The sequence below is a fragment of the Rattus norvegicus genome, chromosome 3, assembly GCF_021556685.1.
Source record: "Rattus norvegicus strain SHRSP/BbbUtx chromosome 3, alternate assembly SHRSP_T2T, whole genome shotgun sequence".
Taxonomy (NCBI): Eukaryota; Metazoa; Chordata; class Mammalia; order Rodentia; family Muridae; genus Rattus; species Rattus norvegicus.
This window is the reverse complement of record NC_141536.1, coordinates 9,060,597-9,087,210: the sequence shown is the minus strand read 5'-3', so window position 1 is coordinate 9,087,210 and position 26,614 is coordinate 9,060,597. Positions and strand designations below refer to the sequence as shown.

General features: G+C 42.5%; 1 protein-coding gene across 4 annotated transcripts in view; it reads left to right on the top strand.

Annotated features, from left to right (window-relative positions):
* Abo (ABO, alpha 1-3-N-acetylgalactosaminyltransferase and alpha 1-3-galactosyltransferase) overlaps window positions 1-26,614 on the top strand; it is a 56,272-nt gene that overhangs the window by 7,594 nt on the left and 22,064 nt on the right. The gene's annotated exons all lie outside the window — the stretch shown is intronic.

Here is a 26,614-nt window from a genome sequence, read left to right as displayed (position 1 = left end):
TTGAGTGTATCTGGTTTGATGTGGACGTCCTTGATCCACTTGGACTTAAGCTTTGTACAGGGAGATAAGAATGGATCGATCTGCATTCTTCCACATGTTGACCTCAAGTTGAACCAGCACCATTTGCTGAAAATGCTATCTTTTTTCCATTGGATGGTTTTAGCTCCTTTCTCAAAGATCAAGTGACCATAGGTGTGTGGGTTCATTTCTGGGTCTTCAATTCTATTCCACTGATCTACCTGCCTGTCTCTGTACCAATACCCACAGTTTTTTTAATCACTATTGCTCTGTAATACTGCTTCAGTTCAGGTATGGTGATTCCCCCAGAAGTTCTTGTATTTTGAGTATAGTTTTTGCTATCCTGGGGTTTTTTTCTTATTCCAAATGAATTTGCAAATTGCTTTCTAACTCTGTGAAGAATTGAGTTGGAATTTTGATGGGGATTGCATTGAATTTGTAGATTGCTTTTGGCAAAATGGCCTTTTTTACTATATTTATCCAGCCAATCCATGACCATGGGAGATCTTTTCATTTTCTGAGATCTTCAATTTCTTTCTTCAGAGACTTGAAGTTCTTGTCAAATAGATCTTTCACTTGCTTGGCTAGAGTCACACTGAGATATTTTATATAATTTGTGACTATTATGAAGGGTGTTTTTCCCTAATTTCTTTCTCAGCCAGTTTATCCTTTGAGTAGAGGAAGGCTACTGATTTGTTTGAGTTAATCTTATACCCAGACACTTTGCTGAAGTTGTTTATCAGGCTTAGTAGTTCTCTGGTGGAACTTTTGGGGTCACTTAAGTATACTAACACATCATCTGCAAATAGTGATATTTTGACTTCTTACATTCCAATCTGAATCCCTTTGACCTCCTTTTGTTGTCTGATTGCTCTGGCTAGGGCTTTGAGTACTATATTGAACAAGTAGGGAGAGAGTGGGCAGCCTGTCTAGTTCCTGCTTTTAGTGGGATTGCTTCAAGTTTCTCTCCATTTAGTTTAATGTTAGCGACTGGTTTGCTGTATATGGCTTTCACTATGTTTAGGTATGGACCTTGAATTCCTGATCTTCCCATGACTTTTATCATGAAGGGGTGTTGAATTTTGTCAAATATTTTCTCAGCATCTAATGAAACGATCATGTGGTTTTTATCTTTGAGTTTGTTTATATAATGGATTACGTTGTTAGATTTCCGTATATTGAACCATCCTTAAATCCCTGGGATGAAACCTACTTGATCATGATGGATGATCATTTTGATGTGTTCTTGGATTCAGTTTGCAAGAATTTTGTTGAGTATCTTTGTGTCGATATTCATAAGGGAAATTGGTCCGAAGTTCTCTTTGTTAGGTCTTTGTGTAGTTTAGGTATAAGCATAAATGTGGCTTCATAGAAGGAATTGGGTAGTGTTCCTTCTGTTTCTACTTTTTGAAATAATTTGGACAGTATTGGTATGAGGTCTTCTATGAAGATTTGATAGAATTCTGCACTAAACCCATCTGGTCCTGGACTCTTTTTGGTTGGGAAACTTTTAATAACTGCTTCAATTTCTTTAGGAGTTATGGGGTTGTTTAGTTGATTTATTTGTTCCTGATTTAACTTTGGTACCTGGTATTTGTCTAGGAAATTGTCCATTTCCTCCAGTTTCCAGTTTTGTTGAATATAGGCTTTTGTAGTGGGATCTGATGATTTTTTAAAATTTCTTCAGATTCTGTTGTTATGTCTCCCTTTTTCATTTCTGATTTTGTTAATTTGGGTACTGTCTTTGAGCCCTTTGGTTAGTCTGGCTAAGGGTTTATCTACTTTGTTGATTTTCTGAAAGAACCAGCTTTTGGTTCTGTTGATTCTTTGTATAGTCCTTTTGTTTCTACTGGGTTGATTTCAGCCCTGAGTTTGATTATTTCCTGCCTTCTACTCCTCCTGGGTGTGTTTGCTTCTTTTTGTTCTAGAGCTTTCAGGTGTGCTGTCAAGCTGCTGACATATGCTCTCTCCTGTTTCTTTCTGCAGGCACTCAGAGCTATGAGTTTTCCTCTTAGCACAGCTTTCATTGTGTCCCATAAGTTGGGGTATGTTGTGCCTTCATTTTCATTAAATTCTAAAAAGTCTTTAGTTTCTTTCTTTATTTCTTCCTTGACCAAGTTGTCATTGTGTAGAGCATTGTTCAATTTCCATGTGTATGTGGGCTTTCTATCATTTTTGATGTTATTGAAGACCAGCCTTAGTTCGTGTTATTTTGATACAATGCATGGGATTATTTCAATCTTCTTGTGTCTGTTGAGCCTTGTTTTGTGACCGATTATATGGTCAATTTTGGAGAATGTACCATGAGGTGCTGAGAAGAAAGACCTGTTTTCTTTCCGCTGGATCTGGCTCTGCTCTCAGGTGTGTAGGCACTCCTTGCTTTCAGCTCTTGGTACAGGCAGAAACCCAAAGTGTTCTTCCCCTGACTGTTCCTAACTCCCTGTGCCCAGGGGGCACATTTGGCACTTGGTGATTTCCTCTTGGGTCAGGAATGTGGGTGGAAAGTATTTATCTCCTTTGGGTTCTCAGGAGTGTCCACACTTCTTAGGGTCCAGCTCTCTCTCACCTCAGGATTTGGGTGCTGGGAGCCGTGGTACCGGTTCAGTTCAGTTCCAGGAGCAGGCAGAAACCAGCATGCCATATTCACCTCAGCAAGAACAGGAGAGGCTGTTAAAGATGTTCTTCAACATTTGTTTTATTTTTGTTTTTCATATTAGGAAATGCCAGGGCAGTTAAAAACAAACAATGCCCCTACTCATACATGTAAATCTTTTGCCAAATTTTGTCTGACATTTAATATTAAACATACAGGGCCCAGACATTGTGGAGAGAGCACATCAAACTCTTAAGGCATGCATTTTTAGGTTGCAAGAAGGTGAATGTAAGTATCATTCTCCACATCATATATTGCAAAATGCCCTTTTTTATCTTATCATCTCAATAGAGAGGAGATAGGCACTTCTCCAATGATAAAACATTGGGAGTCTGAGTCTCCTACTTCTCCAAAACCTCTTGGTCAGATGTCATGATTTGCTTACCGGGACCTGGTAAGGTCCAGATGTATTGTTAACCTCTGGATGAGGGTATGCTTGTGTGTTTCTACAGAATGCAGACTCCCCATCTCGATACCAGACTGGCTTATCTGGCCTTACCACAGAGCTGCCTCTGACTCACACCGGCCACACTCTTAGTCTCAAACAGCACACAGTGACCTTTCCTGCAAGACTCCCGATCCTCCCCCTGAGCCTGATCAAATGGACACAGCTTCCCCACCCGGATCGATTCCCTGGCTCCATGGCTTTAAAGAAACTTTATCTGAATTCTCACCCCACTGGTAGATCTACTCCTTAACAATCAGTGCCAATTTGGGGCCAAATAAAGTCACTCAGCAATCCTGCTGAGGATTTGTTAAGGCTCAAGTGTTGCCTCAGTCGCCACGGTTTCTTGCTGTGGTGTCTTCGATCACAATTGCGAGCTGTTACTTTTGATTCCTGGTTGTGGTGCAGCATCATATTGGGCGTATTTGCCTGATCCTCCTACGCTTCATCTTGCTGCTTGGGGTTTTGCTCCTGTTAAAGTTACAGCTGATGCTGCGGAGCTACTGGGGGAGGGAGGGAAGGAAATAGTGAGTATTTGTTATGTAAGGAGCTTGGCAATATCACACTTGAAAGTATATCTGATTCATTGCATATTTGTTCTATACTGATTCTGCAATTACTGACTGTTTGTTTTTTACTTACCCAACATACTTCGGTTGCTGACTCTCCTTGTGGGTTGTTATCTTCCTAATAAGGACCCCATGTCTCTTAGAAGTCTTTGGGGGTCTAAAACTTATGCTTCCTGCTTTTTTTAAAAAGATTTATCCATTCATTTATTATATATAAGTATAAGTACACTGTAGCTGTCTTCAGATATACCAGAAGAGGGCATCGGATCTCTTTACAGATGGTTGCGAGCCACCATGTGGTTGCTGGGAATTGAACTCAGGACCTCTGGAAGAGTAGTCGGGTGCTCTTCACCGCTGAGCCATCTCTCCAGCCCTGCTTCCTGCTTTTAAGAATAACAAATATGAGATCACATCCAATTGTCCTGATCCTTCAATGACAGACAATGCTTGGGCACATCTTTCCCCTGAAAGAGATTTTCCAAAATGGTTTTCTTGCGGTTTTGCCAACTCTTCTGTAAGTTTCCATCCTTTTAAATGCTTCTTTTACTATTTCTGATTGGTCAGTTAATGAGCTAAATTTTGATTATAAGACATATATTGAATCTAACAGAGAAAAGTTTGTTTATGACCCTCAGTCTCTATCTCTTGAGACTTTTAATGCTTGGTATACTCCTGGTTGACCTGCTCCAAATTCTGTTCCTAACCCTCTCCATAAACATGCTTTACAAAGGAACTTATTTTACCTTTTTCCTTCTCCTCATCAAGTTCCATTGTATCATCCTATGGATTGATTAAATGGGTTTTATATTAAATCTGTCTGTGCTTGTGTAAGAACTCCTTCTGTTATTCTTCATAAAGGACCTCAAGACTCGCTTTTTACTTTTCATGGTAGGCATGGTTCCATTAGGGTTTCCTGTTTTGGGCGTATAATTACTAATTGCATTACTGCTACTTCTGCATATGATGTTTACGTTATAGTTAGAAAACCACCTTATGTGCTTTTACCTGCTCATATTACTACTTGATGGTACAATGATTCTGGACTACAAGCCCTGGAACAGATTTCTCCTGAGATCTCATGCCCTAAGCATTTTGCTGCTGCCTTAATTTTAGAAATTACATCTCATAATAGGTATTATAGCTAGTTTTACATTATTTACAACTGCTTTGGTTCAAAATATTCATACTACAACTCATGTTGATGAATTGTCTAAAAATGTCTCTGTGGCACTTATGCTACAGGGACAGATTGATGGGAGCCTTTGTGATCATCACAGTGCTTTGGAAGAAGCTATTTTCTTTATACCAATTCAATTGAATAATATTAGGATCAGACTTAGTGTACAATGTCCCTCTGCCTTCAGATGGATCTGTGTGACCCTCTCCCATATGATGATACAGAATATGACTGGGGTCAAGTTCATGTGCACCTGCAGGATATTTGGGAAAATTCTGCTTGGTCTATGGATGTGGTCTCCCTTCACCAGAAGATTTCTGACATAGCTCATACTCCTCTTCTCTCCTCCTCCCTGGAGACATCACTAACTCTTTCCTGCTGGCTCTTTGCTCAAATGTGGGACATACCAATTGTTGGTCCTTTTTTTAAAAAATAAATTTAGGTATTAGTATTAATTTTGCTTTTTGTTTTCTTATTCCCAGTCATCTTCAGACATTTAGCCAAAGGTTTGTGGGCCTTGACAGTTGGATTCTGGGCTCCAAAACTTAAAAGAAAAGGGGAAGATGCCAATGCTGATGCCAAGCATCCCGAAGGCGCTGTTGGACTAAGTTCCTGTGCTTGCACAATCTGGACTGACCCTTCCCCGCCCTTGATGGGTAATCGCTGCACACCTCTTGCTACACTCACGCTTTTCACTGTTAAAGGCCTCTCTCCCAAAGCTAGAACTGGGACAGCAAAAGGCTAGTGTAAACAAGAATGGAATTAATGAAAGTTCCCTGGGAAAAACAGTTATGTAGGAAATCGAGTCTTTCCTAAGAACTTATTCTGAAACAAATATTCAAACCACTGATGAGTGTGGTTAGTGGGCATGGAAAAGAGGACATGAGAAGAGTCATTAAAGAAGTAAAACTTAGGGAAATTTTAGAAACTCACAAGCTGTAGTTGAATTGCTAGGTTTTCAATGTTCAACTTTAGAAACAAGGAACTTATATGACTAGGAAGAGATTTTGATCATGCAGGTTTATGACAAGCCTTGGTGTGTTCCTGAGGCAAAAGGAAGCAGTTTTAGGAATCCTGGTGTTCTTCTGTTCTTTACAGAATTGTAATAAAGATAGGTGTCATACTGAAACAAGGGTTCAAGAGAGAGACACAGAGGAAGGCATCCTGGCTCAGTGAACTGTCTGCCTTCCTGATCAGACCAGAACTTTACTGCCAGACCTCCCTTGCTTAACAAAAGGGGATGAACAATATTTTAAGAATCAAGGATAAAGAACGGCGGTTTTATGCCAAATATCAAAGAAATATAGAGGAAGGGAAGGAAGAATTAAGTAAGGTTAAAGGTTGAATTTCTATAGAAAGTCAAGTTTGATATAACAGGTAATAGGAAATAACTTCTGATCTATTAATCTTATGTAAATCTGAAACGAAATCAAATTCAAATAGAGTCAGCCTGTCTAGCATTTCTGTAACGCTTCATTCCTCTTTCAATATTCTTATGCAATCAAGGAAGACTTTGGAAGAAAATGTATTTTGAAAAGCTGTGTAATCAATGCATAAAATTTCTGAGGAAATGCTTTTATCTGTAAATAAATTCTGAGACAAGAGTTGTCAAGTAGGAGAAGTCACTCCTGTCTCTCATGAAGTGAATGATGTCTCCCGTCTGATCCTTCCTTCCCTTTGCCCCTCTTGCATCCACCCTTCTCCAGACCCTGCCTTCAGCTGAGAGGCTGGTCCTCGGCGGCACAAATACCCTCTGGTGTATACATCTGCACCATGTTGCATAGTCTCCCACCCCTTTCTGCCGTGGTAATTGTGTGCCTCCGACCATTTGCTGTAGCTCCACTTGACTTTGCTCATGTGCTATATCTGTACGATCCTATCTCTCGAACCCTTTTCTTTTATCTTTTTTCCTTTTTTTTGCCTTTTCATGACTTAGTTTCTCTGTTATGCTATTGTGGAACTCTCTCTGTAGATTATGCTGGCCTTAAACACACAGAGCTCTGTAAGCATACATTTTTTGCAACTTACTTTTAATATGGGTTCAACTTCTCCTCTAGCCCACTACCCAGCAGAGGTAGTGGAAGAGAAAGGTTACTAGGATAAGGGGGAGTGGACCTGGGGGTCCCTTTGGGGTCAAGCTTAATTATCTGTGGCAGCAGTTCAGTCCTACAGCAAACAGCAAATACGACTCAGCAGCTGCAGACCTGTCCTCTAGGCAGGCAGACACCACACACAGACCAGGGGCTACAGTCGAGTCCTTGCAGCAGGCAGACACCAGGCATGAACCGGCAGCTGTAGTTCAATCCTGAAGAAGCCATCAGGCTAGCCAACTGGTTGAAGGTGAGTCTGTGGGAGCAACTTGCTGGCCAGGAACCTCACACACGGTTCTTGGGTGAGTTTCTTTTAATTACAGCATTACCAGAAGTTGAGATCAGCGACACTATGTAAGGTGAACCAATACATGCATGATGTTAGTGAAGAATAATGAGACAGAGCAAACCAAGCCTATGCTCAGTGCTCCTCTCCCACTGTCTGTGGGGGTCATGTTTATACTCCATCATGGGTCCTTTCATGGGACCTTTTATGTGTTTGCTATATCAAAACGTCTTTTTTACTTGTGTCTGCTTCAGGAAAACATTCTTTTACATGTCTACTTTAGAAAGACAACCTTTCACCTGTGTGTCCCAGCAAAACATCCTTTCACCTGTGTCTGCTTTAGGAAAACATTCTTTTACATGTCTACTTTAGAAAGACATCCTTTCACCTGTGTGTCCCAGCAAAACATCCTTTGACATAACTGACTTTCCAAAGAAGTCAGACATTTCCACTTTAGAGCTCCACTTGCCTCTGCCTCTTAAGCGTTGAGATTAAAGGTGTGTGCCACTGCTACTCAGTTTTGGTGCCTTTTCTCAAAAGGACTGTGGCTAAAATAGTGTTCGTTCCTGAGACTCTATTGTCATGTGATGGACATGGTGCATGTTGTGTACTGGATTGAGGGATGTTTTAATTTATTTTGCTGTTGCTATGATAACATTCCTGGTAAAAGCAACTAAAAGAAAAAAAACTGGTTCATTTTGGCTCATGGTTGATGTGTGCAGTCTATAGATGGAGAAGTCCTGGATGTGGGAACTTTAGGTCACGTGGTCACATGGCATTCGGAAGCACAGAAAATGGATGCTCCTGACCATAAAAGCTTCCTCCTTTTTATGCAATCTAGGACCCAATCCGATTGCTCTGCTTTAGTGTGGTTCTTCCTATTCAGGGCGTGGTATCACATGCCTTTAATCCCAGCACTGGGGACACAGAGACCGGTGGATCTCTGTGAGTTTCAGGCCATCTTGGTCTACATAGCAAGCTCAGGACAGCCAGGCCAAAATAAAGAGAGCCTGTCTCAAAAAACAAACAAAAATGGAGTTGTTTTTCCTGTCTGAAGTATACCAATCAGAATTAACCCTTACAAACAGGGTTAAGCTAAGTTCATCAAGAAATGCCTATAGTTTTGCCTGAGGCTCGCCTCCTAGGTGATTCTAAAGCCTGTTGACCACTAATATCACAAGGAGGTAATGCCAGTTCTCACAAGGAAGTGGGGGTCTCTTTGCTGTTTGAGGTATTTATTTTATACAGAGTACTAACTGGGCCCTCAAACCCAAAAACTAACCAACAAACCAGGCAAAGAGAACTCTACATTTGGGCAGGACAGATCAATTCTGGTTTTCAGTTTGGGTTTGCATTTAAATGCAACTAAGTGGACTACAGTATTGGGAGGGGATGCCTTACATGATTGGCAGGAATCTCATGCTGGGAGAGGGAACAGACTGAGAGCCCCGTGCTGTATCCAGAGGGGTAAAGTGTCTCCAGGAAAATCAGTTTCACACAGTTTGACAACCTGTTGGACCACCTCACAGTAGACTGAAGTCAAAACAATGATGGGTCAGGGATGGGCTGGACCAGAGATAACACCTCCCATGTGAATATGAATACAAAAGTGACTTTAAATACACTCTGAAATGAGCAAATAGACAGAGAACGTTGCTTTGCTGCCTATAGTTAGTTCTCGCCAGCTTCGTCTCTTTTCTTCTACTAAAGATGAAAAGTAATTTTTACACTGGGTATGGTGACTCATGCCTTTATTTATAGGATGTGGGAGTCAGAGGCAGGTGGATCTATGATTTGGAGGCCAGCCTGGTCTATATGTCAAGGACAGCCTGCATTATATATCGAGACTCTGCCTAAGACAAAGAAACTGACAGTTCAGTAAGTCCATTGTGATCTGAGCCCAAGGCAGTACCTAATATAGGAAATAAAACAATTTTGGGGTCTTCAGACTCCTACCCACTTCCATTATTTCTGACTTGCATGGTGCAATATCTCCAGGGAATGATTAGAATCATTTGCAACAGAACAGTAAACCAGGTGGGGCTAGTTCTCTGTCTTAAAACTGATCGCTAGAGAGAAATACTTGCAAATGAACTAATAATTCACCTCAAAATCAAGGGGGACGAGAAGAGTTTGACAAAGGTGGAGACAAACACAGCCTGAGAGACATTCCTCTCCAGTTGCACGCCTCAGGCGTCAGAGGAAAGTATCACAGGTGTCTTAGCTTGGGTTTTATTGCTTTCAAGAAACACAGTGACCAAGGGAAGTATTATAAAGGCAAACACTTAATTGGGGGCTGGCTTACAGTTTCCGAAGTTCAGTCCATTATTATCACAGTGGGAAGCACAGCAGCATAAAGGCAGGCCTGGTGGTAGAGGAGCCAAGAATTCTACAGTTTGATCTGAAGGCAGCCAGGAGGCCTACATACAAACATACATACATACATACATACATACATACATACACACATACATACATACAAACATACATACATACACACATATACACATACATACATACACACAAACATACATACATACACACATACACATACATACGCACATACATACACACATACAAACACACACATACATACATACAAACATACATACATACACACATACATACATACATACACACATACATACTCATACATACATACACACATACATACACACATACACACACATACATACATACACACACATACACATACATACACACACACACACACACACACATATCCTCAAAGCCCAGCCTCCAGAGTGACATACTTCCTCTAACAAGATCACACTTCCCAATACTGCCACTTCCTATGGTCCATGCATATTCAAACCACCACAAGAGGTGCCAGGGTGCATATTCTCAAATCCTGGATGGCGGTGGATGGATGGTTCCAAAAAAGAGCCACTCAAGCTGGTTGGCCCCATATGCCGGGAACAGCAAAATCAACTTTACCCAGTGTATCCCAGCCACAGTCCGTTCCAGGATAGCTCTCTCCTGACTTGATTCAAACACTGTCGTGTGCTATCTATCAGAATGGTTTGTGATTGAGTGATCATGAAGACAGAGGTATGTAGGGGAGCTTCTGATAGCACTCAGTGATTCTGTAGCATCATCCTTGTTCCTGATTATCCCCGGAAGGGGATGCACTGTAGGATTTCCTCAGACACTGGAGTGACAGGGTTCCTAGTGCCCAAACGGCATTTCACAGTCACCTGTGACTCTATTTCCCTTCGGGTCATCTAGTGCAGTCTTCTGCCTTGCACCGATACTAGGCATGCATTTGAAATACACACATACATGCAAGCAAAACCTCCACACAAAAAATAATTAAAAATAAGAGGTGTTGATAGGACCATACCCTTCCCTCAGGGTTGATATGTTGTTAGTGGTTGATGAGTGTGAGAGAGAGAGAGAGAGCTAGAGATTTCTTTAGTGGTGTAGACATTGGTAAAGTGCACAGGCTCTTGTGAAGAAAAATTTATCCCTGCTTCTATAATCAACCCTAATTAATCTCTCTCTCTCTCTCTCTCTCTCTCTCACACACACACATAAACACACAGGACATGAAAGTAGAGGAGAGATTAATTGGGAGGAGGAATGGATCATTAGGAGTGTAAGGGACTGATAGTGTGACAGAAGTGTGACTATAATAAAATCACATTGTATATGCATGAACAATTATATATTGAAACCCACTATTATGTATAACTATATATGCTAATACAAATAATTTTTAAAAGGACAGGGCTGATGTTCTCTAGAGCTGGCCAGGCTTAGAGCCCTAGAGAAAGATACCTGAAGAAACAAAACAAAAAGAACAAGAAATTTTGATAATCAACTAGTTGGTTTCAAGAACTTGTTCATTCAGTTTCTCCCCCTCATCTTCATTCTATTTCTCCTTCATCTTCTTCTACTTCTCCTATTTCTTATTCTTCTCCTCCTCTTCTCCTCCTCCTCTAATCCTCCTCCGATCTTCTTCCTTCTTCCTCTTCCAGCTCTTTTTTTATATGGTGGGTGCACCCCCAGATCATCTTATGACAGCGTATCTCCATGTGTCTGTCTTCCTTGGTTATCCTTCAAATCTAAAAACTCAGAGAGATTGAAGACCTTAGATCCTCCCAAGACAGAAAAAGACTAACATTAAGGAAGCATGAAGACAATGCTGTCACTCTTTCACCCAGTGTCATAGAGCTCTGACCTCTGTGTATGACAACTGTCATATTCATCAGAGCTGTGACTCTTGCAAGAGACTCCCAAGATTAGGTTTGTTGATGGTTGATGTTCCTTCATGGAAAGAAGGGGTGGGATATTTACCTGAGATTTGTCCATGCCTCCCACACCTCCCACAATTGTATGTAATTCTGCCACAGGAGCAGGTGGCATTTGCTGTTAGGAAGTTTACTTTGAATTGAACAATTCCCTCCGGGAGGTAGTAATAAGCTCAGGAGGTAAACAAGATCATAGTCTAGGAAAGGGAAACATGGAAGATTCTGAAAGGCTCCTCCCTAGCTTTATAAAAGGAATAAATTGGTGTTCTGGGAGGCTAAGTGACCAGCCAATCCATAGAGAGAGGACGTTCTCAGATTGGAGTGATGTTCCCAAGCTGTGCAGACAGCATCAAGACTGCAGCTTTCTTGAGTTGTCACCGATGTTAGGGTGACCTTTTGGTGGGGTGACTGCTTTTGAGTCTTCCCTGCTCCTTTATGTAACCTCGAATCCACACTCAGCTAACTGGATTCAAGTAGTTCTTCACTAGGAGAGTTTTATCTTCTTCTTTTTTAATGTTAATCTACCCCCAGATGATGTTATGATAATGTGTCTCCATGTGTTTGCTCTGTTAGTAATTCTAATAAAAAATGCTTGCCCATCGTGGCTTCCTCAGCCTGCATTTCTATACAACACAGGGCCACATACCTTCTGATGGCAGTGCCCAAAGTGGGCAAAGCCTTTCAACATTACCATTGAGGAAGAAAATCCCTCACAGCCTTGCCTACAGGCAATATGGTGGAGGCATCTTCTCAATTGAGGTTTCCTCTTCTCCGATGACTCCAGATTGAGTCAAGTTGTCCAAAAGTAAGCAGTGCATTCACTGAAAGAAAGGAGCTCTCTTGTACGATGGTTTCCTCCAAATGGAAATATTTCCTACAGGAGGGAGGGGGAGGAGGCTCCTGAGATGCAGAATACAAGGGAGCCCCTCACCATAGTCGTAGAACCAGAAAACAACAGCCGAGGGAGTGGACTTTGAGTTTCTGAGCTTCAAGGAGGACATTCTAGAACCTGTCAGCTGTCTTCAATCTATGCGGACAGCTCCAGGGTAGCATTCTTTGCCTGTGTTGGTCAACATTATTATGATTCAGCTGTTTTTGAGGCATTCCTGCTCTTTTGTGTAACCCTTCAGCTACTCTCCTATTGGTAATACCAATAAAATCTCATTGGTTCATGAAGTAGGACTTGGGCGCACTTGTTACTTTGGTCTGACAGCTCCTTGCCTATGGTGAATTGATTTATTTGGCTTACATATTGTAGCCCATAATTAAGGAAAGCCATTGTAGGAACTGAAGCAGTGGGGCATTGGCCATAGATGAATGCTGCTTACTGTCTTGTGTCTGCTAGCTTGTCCACCCACTTTTATTTTATGTCCCAGGCCCACCTGCCTAGGGATGACACCATCCACAGTAGGTTGGCTCCTCCCACATCATTCAGTCATCAAGAACTGCTCTCCCTCACACACACCCTTCAGACATGCCCATAGGCTAACTGATGAAGCAGCTTTCTCAGTTAAGGTTCCCCTTCCCAGGCACATCTAGGTTTGTATGAAGTTGAGAAAACTTATTACATAAACCTCCCAAACGAAAAGATAATTTGATACACTTTAGGAACACCTGGGCTGTGCTGAATTTGAGTTTTAAAGTTTGGTCTCAATGCTGGAGACTGCCTCAGCGTGAAGATCACGTGCTCTCCCTGCAGAAGACCCAGGGTTTAGTTTCCTGGATCCACATGGTAGGATACAACCATCTGTAACTCTAGTTCTAGGTCCTTTTCTGTTTCTGTGGATACCAGACATGTGGGTAGTGCTGAGATATACATGTAAACAAAACACCCATATACATAAAATGAGCACATTTTATAGAGAGATTAATAAAAAAAAATACAGTTTGGCTTCACAGCTGAGCAAGTTTATGATGCCACATGCTCCCATGATCTCCCCACTTAACACGCTCCTCCATCAATTTCCTTTGCTTGTTCATATACCTGAGTTCTCCTATCCCGTTCCTTAAGAACGCATCTCCCTGTGAACCCTTCACTTTAACTAGAGCATTGTAGGGGGAAAGGTACCTTGGTAGTGAGCACTCTGCTCTGACCCCTGCTGCTCCTGCTGCTATGAAGGAAGAAAGAAGACTCTTGACAGAAAAGTTCTCCCTAGCTGAATATGGCCTCATACAAGCTCCAGATAGTACATAGTTGGTCTTTGCTGCAATCATTACATCATTCTTTTTTTTTTTTTTTTCAGAGCTGGGGACCGAACCCAGCAAGTGCTCTACCGCTGAGCTAAATCCCCAACCCCCATTACATCATTCTTAATCACTGTGTGTTTCTCTCCTGAGGTGAGTAGACACACATGTGTTGCATCTTTTTAGAAAAAAAAATCTCACACGACATGTGACTTTGTTCCCTAAACTCTTAAGGACCTTCACAGATAGTCACACATATAAGGAAATGGGTGGAGACAAGGTTCTGTGGATAAGAGCTCTGAGGACTCTTGTAGAGGACCTGAGTTTGGTTCCTAGAATCCATACATCAGACAGCTCATGACTGATTGTAACTCCAGCACTAGGGGATCTAATTCCTTGTGTTGACACCTGTAAGCATTGCTCTCATGTACACAAACTCACATCTTTCTGTCTTTCTGACTCTGTCTCTCTGTCTCTCTAACACACACACACACACACACACACACACACACACACACACACACACACACACACTTCACAGAGGGCAGGGAGGAAGCTAGGCAAGAGGTCACCTGCTTAACAGCATTGGCTGCCCTTCCAGAGGACCTGGGTTCAATACCAAGCACTCCAGGGCAGTTTACAACTAACTGTCTGTAATCCAATTCCAGGGGTCTGATGCCTTCTTCTGGTCTTTTCTGGCAATAGGCATATATATTGGCAAAACACCAATACACAAGCATAGAAACAATAAAACCCCTCAAAAGAAAAACAAGCAACCAAAATGAGGTTAAAAACTAAAAAAATCAGAAGTAATAAAAAAAATGGCTAGGGCCTGGAGAGTTAGTGCAGTGGTAGAGACCATGCGTTGCTCTTGTAGAGGACCCTGGTTTTGATCCCTGAACCTACAAGCTCTCTGATCTCCTTGGGTATTTGGCATGCATGTTGTGCATAGTCTTGTATGGTACTCACCAGAGCAGACAGCTCAGACATGGGTTTAAGGCAATAGAAAATCTTTACTAGCCAACCAGCCACTACAATTAGTGTTCAGGATCCCAAAGTAACCCTGAGCCTTTCTCAGGGTGAAGTTTTAAACAGAAAAAGCATGTTCTGGGTTGACATACTTCAGTTAACAAGAACAGTCAGAAGCATGGCTACAGAAGCCAAAAGGCACGGTTAGTGCATTAGAGACTCCCAGGACTATGGACTTTGATGGGTTATGTGTTTGGTTTGTTTTTGCAGGCTTTGCTGTCTGTGTGCTGGGTTTTATAGCCTGAATGGTATGCCCAAAATGGAGTCAGTTGTGCTAGGGCCTGGGTCCTGTTACATTCCCCATTGGTCTGAGTGAATGAACCAAATCATGGGCTCATCCTGCTTTAAAGAGGTCTAGCTGGTCCCACGGGGCCATTAATTTTACTAAACTGACACACAGTTGGCCATGTAGTTTAAGAGGCAGGGCTTAATCCAAAGATAGGATTAAGTTTGCTGCTCTTTTTGAAATTTTTTATACATGGAAAGATTTTTTTTACTTAGTTTTTATCTTTAACCTCATGAGATGTAAATCTAAGCCTCTCCAATTTTGTATGACCATTTCTGCAACGGAATCTAACTGTTGTTCTAATACCTCTAGGTCCTGACCAACCTGTGCATTTAGTTTGGAAAGTATCAGAAGAGGCACATTTAGTCAAACCATTATTACATGCACTGCAAGTCGTCTTAGAGGCTTGGTAATGTTATCCAGATGAATTAGTCCATAGGCAGAATAGCAGGTATCAGAATCAGAGAAATGCCTAGGTGAAAGGTTGTGGGTATTAAAAGTGTTAGCCTCTTGTAAGTCCTTTAATGTTAATTTGGGCTGTCCCTAGTCACACTCAGTCTTGTCAGCTAGTGGGCTGACAGTCTGCTTAGTTTCTATCCTATGTGGTATGGGGCTCTGTATCTAAGCATAACCAGGAATCCTGGACAATTTCTGACTGATAATGATTAACTCTATTCCTAAGGTCCCTTCCTGTGGCATAGAGACTGATTCCTTAGGTTCCTCCTGTTTCCCAAATGCCAGAATATTATTTAAGAAATTCCCAGATTTTTAATTTTAGGGCCATTGGATTATTTTTTTATTGTGCACTTGTGGAGAGGAACTTTCTTCATATATAATCATCTGTGTCTTTTTATGAAGCCTTTGACAATCCAGGTTTTGCAATGGAAACTCCCTCATTCCTGTCAACTAGTGGGTAGGAGTAGGCGGGGCATGCAGAGAATTGGAAATTCTTGCATTCCAACCTCGAAAGATAAATCCACACATCTTCTCCCCCCCCAATACAACCAGACACTTAAAATGGGGATCAGTAAGCAAAGGTCAAGATGGAATATGGGTTGCTGGTCTGTAGCCATATTAGCTGTCACCTCCGTGTATCTGCCTTCCTCAGTTGCCAGATCCAGGCCTGAGGCTGGCTGGGGCTGGACCTTAACTCTGTGTTTATATGCAATACATGTGTCAGGAGGAGGTTGTGGAGCAGAAAGTAAAGAGGACCAGGTTCTCAGTGAAACTGTAATTTTAATGGGAGTATAGACTGAAGACAGTTCATTTAGCAACATCCAGGACTTTTTTGATCTGGGTATGGTGGATCCCTAGTAGGATGCCAGCTAACTACGTAGCCACAGACGTGGGGAGAATCACTATGTACTTCCTTTCCTATTGACTGATGCTGGTTGTAGATGCCACAGTAGAGAGAGAAGGTCACCAAGATGCTAAGCCTTCGTTTTCCAAAGGAGCAGAATGGTACTGCCTCTCCAGTTACTTTATTCAAACATCATATACGTTTAATTGGGGCTGGGAAAGGTTCCAGCTACCAAAGCTCTCTTGTCCTTTGCTGCTCATGAGAGCAGACAACCCACACCCATATTAGTCCCTTTTGACTATGGCTAGTCCTAATCAAAAATAAAAATTTTGTGTTTGCAAAGGAGTGTCTTAGGACCAGGATTAGTACAGCTAGGTCTCACATAGCTTCAAGTGCAAACCTTCCAGAGAGACATTTGTTCACAGTTTAAACCATCTCATAACAATTTCTCAGCCTTACTGTTTGAACTAATTATGGCTTTGCTGAAACCTTTCACTCAGAGTCAGACACAAAGGCTTTGCTGTACATATCACTACACTCTCCAAGTTGGTTCCTTTGTCTACCTGTTTGACTCAGTATCACCAGGTTCAACATCTGAAGCTGATGGTGAACTTAGAATGTTCTGGGTCTCTCACATATCTGATAAGGAGCCCTTATAGCAAACTGGAGGGCCTGTTGTGCCTTGAGAAAGGAATGGTTAGCAAGTTCTGCCAACTCTGATCTCTGGCTACATCAACAGCTGGTCTCTGGGCTGGGAAGCAGTTGGGGAGGTCAGTTTTCTAAACATAATCTCTGAGCAGATAAATACCTTCCTACATGGAGTGCAGTGAGCCCAAAGCAAAGCCCGGGAAGAAGGTTTATCCATCGTTTGCTAGACTCTAATGAAAGTTTCGTTAGAGTTGCTTTTAATGTCCTACTGTCTAAGTTAGAGTTTTGGTGCTGTGAACAGACACCGTGACGAAGGCAACTCTTATTAGGACAACATTTAATTGGGGCTGGCTTACAGGCTCTGAGGTTCAGTCCACTATCATTATGGTAGGAAGCATGGCAGCGTCCAGGCAGGCATGGCACAGGAGGAGCTAAGAGTTCTACATCTTGTTCCAAAGGTAAACAGGATAAGGCTGACTCCTCAGGCAGCTAGGAGGAGGGTCCAAAGCCCACCCCCACAGTGACATGCCTGTTCCAACAAGGCCACACCTATTGCAACAAAGCCACACCTCCTAATAGTGCCACTCCCTGGACCAAGCACATTCAAACCACCACACCTATTCATTACCAGAATCACCGCCATCACTGCCACCACCTGTCCAGAACTCTGATGTCTGTACATACAATGGAGTTTTCAATCTATGTCTAAAGGTTTAACAGTGTTTTGCCTGTGAAAGCCAGGCCATTGTTGAACTCATTGTTAGGGAGAGGCCAAATTGGAGGACTGATATCTGCAGGGACTTTGTAGCTCCTATTTGAGTCATTTCAGTCCCTGTGGGGAACACTTTTATTCACCTGAATAAGAGGTAGCTATAAAAAGTAGCAAGTATCCTCTCCTGGCAGGCCAGGTCTTGGTGAAGTCAGCTTTTCTAGAGACGGTTAGGATGCCCATTTCTTATTTGAACCCATCCTGGGTAACTGCATTCTGTTTTGGATTTACTTGAGCACAAACCCAACATGGGGCTGAGATCCTGCACTATGCTACTCTGTCTTGGTCTAGCATACCTTGGTCTGAGGAACTCAGTAAGTTTTGTGGACTCCAGATGGGTAGCCTGGTGAAGAAGTTCAGTTATAGAGACCACCTGCCAGTGGTTTTTGGGAGAATGGCCTTTCTCTCTGTTGTCCTCTAACAACCTGTGGGTATCTTCTTTACTATGATCTCAGGCAGACCTGGGTCAAGGGTGTGTCACCAGAATACTAACTGTCCCCACTGGTCCTAGGACCACTTATGATATATCAGGCAGCCAGGTCAGCATCCTGGCAGTGGAGGACAGCGATTTATGGGGGAAGTCAAATAGTCTCTAGGAGAGCCAAGAATTTTCCTCTCTCTCTCTCTCTCTCTCTCTCTCTCTCTCTCTCTCTCTCTCTCTCATAGTAAAAGCATACTGACTATTCATATACATGGTGGTAGACTTTACTTTTCCCCATCTGAAAGCCTGGGTTGGATCAAGCAGTTTTTAGCCTTTCGATTGATAGAAAGATTCATGTGTTAGGCTAATACATTAAAAAATTGTTAGTCACAAGATATTATTTCAGACACAGAGGTGGGCAAAGCATGGCTATTAAGGAAGGTGACATTAGCCCAAGATAAACTGTAATTAGACTGGTATGGGGACAGTCAGTCAACCTTGTAGAAGGTGCTTGTAAGGTTTAGCCTCTTTTGAGCAAAATTTGGTTCACATGACATTTTTCTAGATTAAGTTGAGAAGATTGGGAGATGGAGACAAGATCTATGGTGAGATTTAAGGCCAGTATGATTTACATAATCAAGTCTAGGCCAGCCTGGGACACATGCCACCTTGTAGAGCGATACAGAGCTAAAGAGATGTCATGAGAGGAAAGACTGGGAAAGATGAGAAGAGGAAGAGTAAGGAGTGGAAGAGATGAGAGGGAGAAGAAAAAGGAGAGAGAGAGAGAGAGAGAGAGAGAGAGAGAGAGAGAGAGAGAGGAGGGAGGAAGGGAGGGAGGGAGGGAGGGAGGGAGAGAGATAGAGAGGGAGAGACAGAGAGAGGAGGGAGAGAGAGAGAGAGAGAGAGAGAGGAGGGAGGGAGGGAAGGAAGGAAGAAGGGAGAGAGAGAGAGATAGAGAGAGAGACAGAGAGACAGAGAGACAGAGAGACTGAAGAAGACAGTGGGGACAGATTTGGGGACCATAGCAAAGGTGGGTTAGAGCATGACAGCAGAGGGGAAGCACACACAGTCCCTGTGAGATGAGGTGTGGATGACACTGCCTGTGTCCTTGGAGATACCTGTCTCAGGACACCTGGTTCCTGCACACACACCTCGTCTGCCAGAGTTCTTTCCCGCCCACAAGTGTTGAGAGCTGGGTATTGTCTCTCCTGAGGGTTAGGTCTGCTGTGTGCCTGAGGTCCGGACTGTGCCTAACAACTTGCTGTGCAGAAACTGAACCATCCTGGGTCTTGATATGAACCTCAGAGGTGAGCCGAGGATTAAGGAAGGTCTGGACCAGGCTTTATTGCTACAGGGGTCAGAGGCTCAGAGGTGGCAGGGCCAGGCAGGCTGGCCTGGCAGGAACCCTGTGTGTCATGGGATCTGTGATTCTGCATGTGTACTGTTGAGAGGGATAAGTGGGGCAGAGGCTAGCATCTTATTGGAAAGTCCTGATTTGACTAAGGCAAAACTGCTGTGGGAGGTCATTGAATGCAAGCGATCTGTCTGTTCTTTTGCTGAACATACTCTTCTCCACCTGCCTAGGTACACCAGAACAGAGGTGGTGGTCAGTGGCTATGAATCAGGCCTTTCAGGAGCTCATAGGAGTCTGGGCCACCTGTGGAGAGAAGGGGAAGAAGGCCAAGGGGAGCAGTCCCAGGTGGCCCAGTGGCCTGTAATCCTGCAGGGCTAGAGAGGAGGGGTGAGGGAAGGAAGGGTGGGGCTGGCCCCCCAGCCCTCACCTGGTCAAGCCAGGATCATTTTGCTAGCAAAAAAAAAAAAAAAAAAAAAATCAGGATATTACGCAAAGAAACACAAAAACAAAGCAAAATTAATCTTGGAAGAGAATTCCTTTTTTCCCAGAAGTGTGTGCTACCTGTGAGGAATACATGGGAGTACAAATGTATTCACTCTAGCTCCAGTGGTGACCGTGTGTCACCCCACCTGTGGGCCTGGACCTTACAATCCGGTGATGCCGGCTAATTCCTAATCAGCACAAAGGGTAAGGGCATGATATGCTCCACAGGCATGTGCTCCGGAGTTTTAGAAGATAGGGGAGGCTATCACTCTTGATAACTAACCACCTTAGATAGCAAACACCCGTTTCTCACTCTCCATCTTTTCTTCCTGTGTTAAAATACATAAATCAAAATAATCATCTTAAACATTTACCCTCATGACAAAGAAGACAGAGTTTCCTTATTTATTTTTCCTGTAGGACGTGTGTTCATGTCCATGTGTGAAGGGTTCAGAGGGCAACTCTGTGGAGGTGCTTCCCCTAATTCATGGGTTCCAGAGCTCAGACTCAGGCTGTCAAGTGTGTGCAGGAAGGCTCTCCCTGCTCTGCCATTTTATTGGCCAATCTTAGCAATTTTAACTGAAAAGTTCAGTGTCTTTAAATTCATTCACTTTAAGTAGGACTGCATAACTTTCTATTTTGGTGAATTTGATGTGGGGAGGAAGCTCAGTGCTGCCCTCCAATACCCCAGGGAGGGGCCTGAGGCCCTGGTCCAGTGTGGATGCAGCGAGACTGTCATAATTTCTATGCTGGGCAAAGGATTGTTCAGTTTCTGGGATGGACCTTTGGATGAGATTGAGGTTGGGTTAGGAAACAAGTTGTTTCCAATTTGTGCTTGAAGCCCATGGGTTGGGCAGCAGGAGTGGGGGCAGGGATGCTCCAAGGATCCACTAAGGGGCTGAGAGGGCAAGGGAGCAAAGATAAAGCAAAGGAGGGACCTGGGCAGGAAAGTCAGGGTTGTATGGAGGACTGAGGTCAGCTTGGTTGGTGGCTGAACTCTCAGAGGACAGAAGAGAAAAGGCAGAGCAAGGCTGCCCAGGTCCCACGGCAGCTGGTTTAGAGGCAGGCAGGGAGGATGAACAACTGGGAGAAAGGCTGGGGCTCTGGCCCTGGGAAGAGTTTTCAATTTTTTTCCTACAAAGGCCAGGCCAGGCATGGGTGGGGTGGGTAGATAGAACAAGTGTCACTTTAAAAAAATCACAGACCAGGTTCATTATATTTTTACTCATGTGAGAAACTACTAGAACACAATGTATAGCAAGGCAGAGGGAGTGGCCTAGCATTTCTCGAGCTGTAGCCCAGGTTAGTAAAAATGTGAATGCATCAGATAGAGGGGAGAGGACAGAACCTTGGGAACAAAAGAGGCGTGCTGTGGGTATTGTAGAGTCTTATCACTGGGCTTATGATATAAGATCTGTCCTGGAAAAGAGGATAAATTTGTTTGTTATGAGACATAGAAAGAATATAAAGAAGTAACTTGGGTGGCCTCGAAAAGGACAATAACTTCTCATTTTTCTTAACTGAATTGATCTTTTATACCATTTTCCTATGCAGTATGAAATTAAGTCAATGTACAGTGTAAAAGACCTTTGAGATGACAAATTTGTTCATCTTGTGATGCTAAGGGCAGGGGTCAATTGTGCTAGAATGCCTGTAGGAAACCAGGTGTGTTCCAAATGTAAAGGTATGCTATTAAGTGATAATCGACTTTTGTCATTTTGATATTTTGAAAAGCTTTCTTATTTATTGCACAATGGCATGAGATTTTGCACTGAGGATACACAAAGAGTTAGAATCTCCATTAGCAACATTCAAAAATGGGGTGAGGAGGTTGGTCTCTAGTTGTTGAAATGTATTAATATCACAAAATAGCTTTGGAAAATTATCTCATGCTTTAAAAGATGAGGTTTGAAGCTGTCTCTTGTGAGGGTTAGGTAGGGAACATGCACCCACAATATATCTCAGCTATCGAAAGGGTGGTGTTTATTTTATTTTATTTGTGTAATTTAGAGAATAACATTTTCAAGACAACTAAAAACATACTGGTAATCTTTGCACAGTGGGATTTTCCATTGTAGGTAAAATACATATTATCCTATAATGTATAACATAAACTTGAAGGTGTTTTTGCAACAAGGCTTCTGCCCCCAACTTTGACCTTTGTTGGAGTTGTTAATCTCTCTCTGAGGAAGAAATTTCTACTGATGTCCCTGTAGAGGTTGCCTATGGTTGAGAGCAGGTACAGAATGATAAACATTTTTCATAGTGTTAGGGTATTAAATATAAAAGCATTCTCTGAAATCTCTCACGATAAGAGGTGAATCTGTAGGAGTGGCTGTGGGGAAGCAAACAACCTGGTTGCAAAGGCCCTACGTGCTGCATGCAAGTCTTGTAGTGACTATCATTTTTCTGATTTTGTTGGTATAGTGAAAACAGGATTCCAAAGACTGTTGGAGGGTTCTCTATGTCCTGCATCCAGTTCTTGCTAGAGCAAGACTTTCAGCAGTTCAATTTCCTTCTTTTGTTGGCCACTTATCAACCGAAACTGAGGAATTGGTCAACACTGTGGTAGGAAAAATACACATCTAGGTTGGTGTGTCACCAGACAGCATTCCAACACGTTTGGAAATCATAAACCAAACTGAGCATTTTAACCCCAAATCTCAAGGAGTAACACTTAACCATCTTCATTTTCCCCAACCATAGGAGCTTAGGTACCTCAATGCTATCAGAAAAGACAGTAACTTACACTTGAGATGACAACTCTCATTACCCATATATTAACAGGAACATCTGCCACAAACAGCTGTATAGATTCTGTATGTCCTTTCTGACTTCTCTATTTTAGCATCTCAGAACTCTTTGTTTTCACTTAGTTGGGGATCCAGGACCAACACCAATACCATTATCAATACCAACACCAACACCAACACCAATACCAATCTAAGTGGAGGACTGTGACAGAGTATGACATTTTTGCAGCAACAATATTGGTAAGACCAGACAAGGTTTTATCACTTACATAAAGAGTTAAAGAGGGTTGTTCCCTGGTGATGTGATGTGATCTCTTGTGGTTTGATTCTAGGGCTATTTGTATTGTTTCGGCTCCCTAAATCACACAGGAACCTGCACTCTGCCTGTAAGGGCCAATAGTAAACTCATGGTTATATTAGTTTCTGATTTAATTATAATAAAGTGTTTTCAACATTATCCAAATAGAAATAGCTAAGAATAGTCAAAGTTTAACAGTACACATATACTTTATATAGATATTCTTCAAAACCATTAGAAATCCACAGGATTTAAAGTCATCTTGTTCTCACTAGATTTTTGACCAACAGACATGTCCGCTCCTGAAAGTGCCCCCTTCAGAGTTCAAAGAAGACATTGAGCGTCACAACCTGCATATGGAGTTACTCCAGTTGTGACAAGGTAGCCACCGGGCAAGAATTGCCCTAGTCCATCTACAGACAAAAATACTGTCCAGGAAAGAACTCGTGATGCAGGCTGCTTGACAGCTTATCTTTACCAAGAGAGGGAAAGCTAAGCCTTTGTAGTCCCTGCTTCACTTAGTTCTGTCAGGTGGATCTGCACCAGAAGGCTGAAGACAGATGCTCAACGTTTAGAGGAATCGGGCCTGTCCATGTAGTTAGCTGTCTCTGCAAGTGGTTAAGTTTCGAAGGCTATATCTTTGTGCTTCCTATGTATTCGGGTGATATTTAATTTGTCCTTGGATCTCTGATGGGGTTGAAGACTAGTTATAGACTCATAATCAAACTTAAGTTGTTCAGCATTAAGGAAGATGGTGCAGATTTGAAAGGATGGTTTTCAGATCGTAATGCAAGTTAAAATCAAAACAAAATTCAGGTATAGAATTCTAAACTCTTTAAGTTAGAATAATGTATGTAAATTGACAAAATTGTTGGACGGGATGTTATTAGTGTATATCATACCTTATAGTTTACATATCAGTTATTACTATAGTCAGTGTATATCTGAGAGAAAAGACGTTTTTAATGGATGAAGCCTGTGAGATGTTGTGGATTGGTTCTAATGCTATTTGTATCAATTCAGCTCCCCAATCACAAAGGACCAAGCATGTCTGCCTGGAAGATGCTGAGGGTCCCTGTGCCCCATTGGCTCTAATTGGTAAACAAAGTTTCCAGTGGTCAATGGCTGCGCATGGAGACAGAGGGGGACTTTAGATTTGTGAGCAAGGGAACAATGGGTAGGAGGAGGTTGGAGAATCACCATTGCTGGGAAAGGAGACGGTGCTGGCCTGAGAAATGGAGGGCAGAGAGACAGACACTGCCAACATGGCAGAGTGTGGCCCATAATGGCTGAAGACCTGGGTCCGTGGTGGCCAAGATAGAATGTAGAGTTTAATAAGTAATAATTCAGGAATATCGGAGGGGAGAGTGTGTTAGCCGCGGGGAAGTTTGGAAGTGCCTAGCCATTGCACTGTTTAAGACATATTAAAATAGAAGAATCTGTGTGTGTGTGTGTGTGTGTGTGTGTGTATGTGTGTGTGTTGTGTATAACATATGGTACAGGTATATGTTTGTGTGTATGTGTAGTCTGTATGTGATGTGCATAGTGTCTGTGATGGGTATATGATGTGTGTGTGTATGTATTGTGTATAACATATGGTACAGGTGTGTGTTTGTGTGTATGTGTAGTCTGTATGTGATGTGCTTAGTGTATGTGATGGGTATATGATGTGTATGTGTGTGTGTATCTGTGTGCTGTGGTGTGTGTGTGTGTGTGTGTGTCTGTGTGCTGTGGTCTGTGTGTGCGTGTATGTGTGTGTGTGTGTGTGTGTGTGTGTGTGTGTGTGTCTTTCATTTGTGAATCCAAAGCATTTAGACAGGTAGTAAGGAGCTCGAGTGTACCCACTGGTGACTTTAGAGTGGATTAATCTACTACTGCTTCAGTGACCACATGATATGACACTTCCTACCCCACAGAATCCTTATTATAAACTTCTTTGTTCATGGTGACATAAGGTAGTAAGAGCAGTTGAGGAATAGAGCGTTCCTTGTTAATAGACAGCATTCCTCTTGAAGACATTAGTGCCTTAATTTCTAGTCTAAAATCTTTATCAATTACACCAGCAGTACCGGGAACCCCCATTCATTCTATATTACCTTCCCTCCAAATAACCCCTCTGGGGCTTGGGGAATAGGTCCCCAAGTTCCTGTAGGCACTGCTTGTATGCCCACTGCACTTGTACGAATCATATTCCCAGCTGCTGGCAGGTCTAATCCTGCGTCCCCTGAGGTTGATGCTTGGAGAGGTGAAATGTTTCATTGTCCATTGCCCCCTGACTTGTTGATAACTTTATTCTGGTGCTGCAGGCATAGAAGAAAGGAGCTGTCAATCTTTATCTAGCATGTTCTCCACTGATTGGCCAACAAGTGCAGAATTGTCATGTTAAATTTCCTGTTACCTGTTAGGGAGCCGAGGAGGCATCTGTACAATCTGCAGGTGTCCTGGCTTACCACATCTAAAGCAAATCAGCCCACCTGGTCTCAGTTCTTGCTAGTAACAGACAAAATGTTTTTGTTGGCTGAGTTTGTTGACAGGTGGCTACCTGTCTTTTTCACTGCCTTTGTAAGGCAAAAAAGAAAGTCAACAAAAGATTCTGAAAGGATCATCAACATTTTGAGGAAGGTATGGGTAGGTTTCAGGCCGTTTTGCCATGCTCACAGTGCAGTCACTACAATAGGTCTCTTTCTCAGATGAGGCTCTTGACAAGGAGCAGTGTTGGTGGCAGTGGTGCCCCACCCCCATGAGAGGGCACATTACCAGCTGAATGAGGGAAGTGTGCAGAGAGGTTCTTCCCTGGACCCTCATCTGAGCCACTTCAGGAAGCTGTTGTCTATCCAGTTAATACTTCACGGAAATGCCTTACCAGAAATGTGTCTTGATTGATTTTAGATTTTGCCAAGTTGGTTGATATGTTTAACCACCACAGAAGGGTTGGCAACTTTTATGTGGTTGGATTTTATGAATTCTTTGTGCACTTTGGATGATAGTTCTTTATCAAGTAATGTCTTTTGCAATCAGTTCACGAGTTGTCTTTCCTTTGCTCCTTTGTTAGAGCAGAAAAATATAATTTTAAGGAAAGGCAGCTTTTAGCCATCTCTTTCATGTACCTGTCCTTGGTGTTGTATCTAAAATGTCATCATCAAAACTCCCATTGTCTCCGTTTGCTCCTGAGTAACTGAGTAACGTTAGTAACTGACTTGCATGTAACTCTGTGAACTGTATGGAGTTAACTTTTATGACGTCTGGGTAGTGTCTTCCTTGTTTGCTCTGCATGTGAATGTTCAAGGGGTCAAGCTCTGTTATTTCTCTACAATATTGGCCTCAATATTTTGCTTAAGGTCAGTGCACTAGGTCTATTTCTGGGCTCTCTGTTCTGCCCCATTGGCCTATTTGTCCAGTCTTTCAAATATCATGCTTCCTCAGGTAATTTGAGTCCTCAGGATCTATCCTTCATCACTATGTTGTTTGTCCTGGGACCTTTACCTTCCTGACATAAAATTTAAAATCAGTCTTTTGTTGAGTCAGAGTGTCTTATCTTAGGCTGATGTAGGAATCACTAGGTAGCCAAGGATGGCCT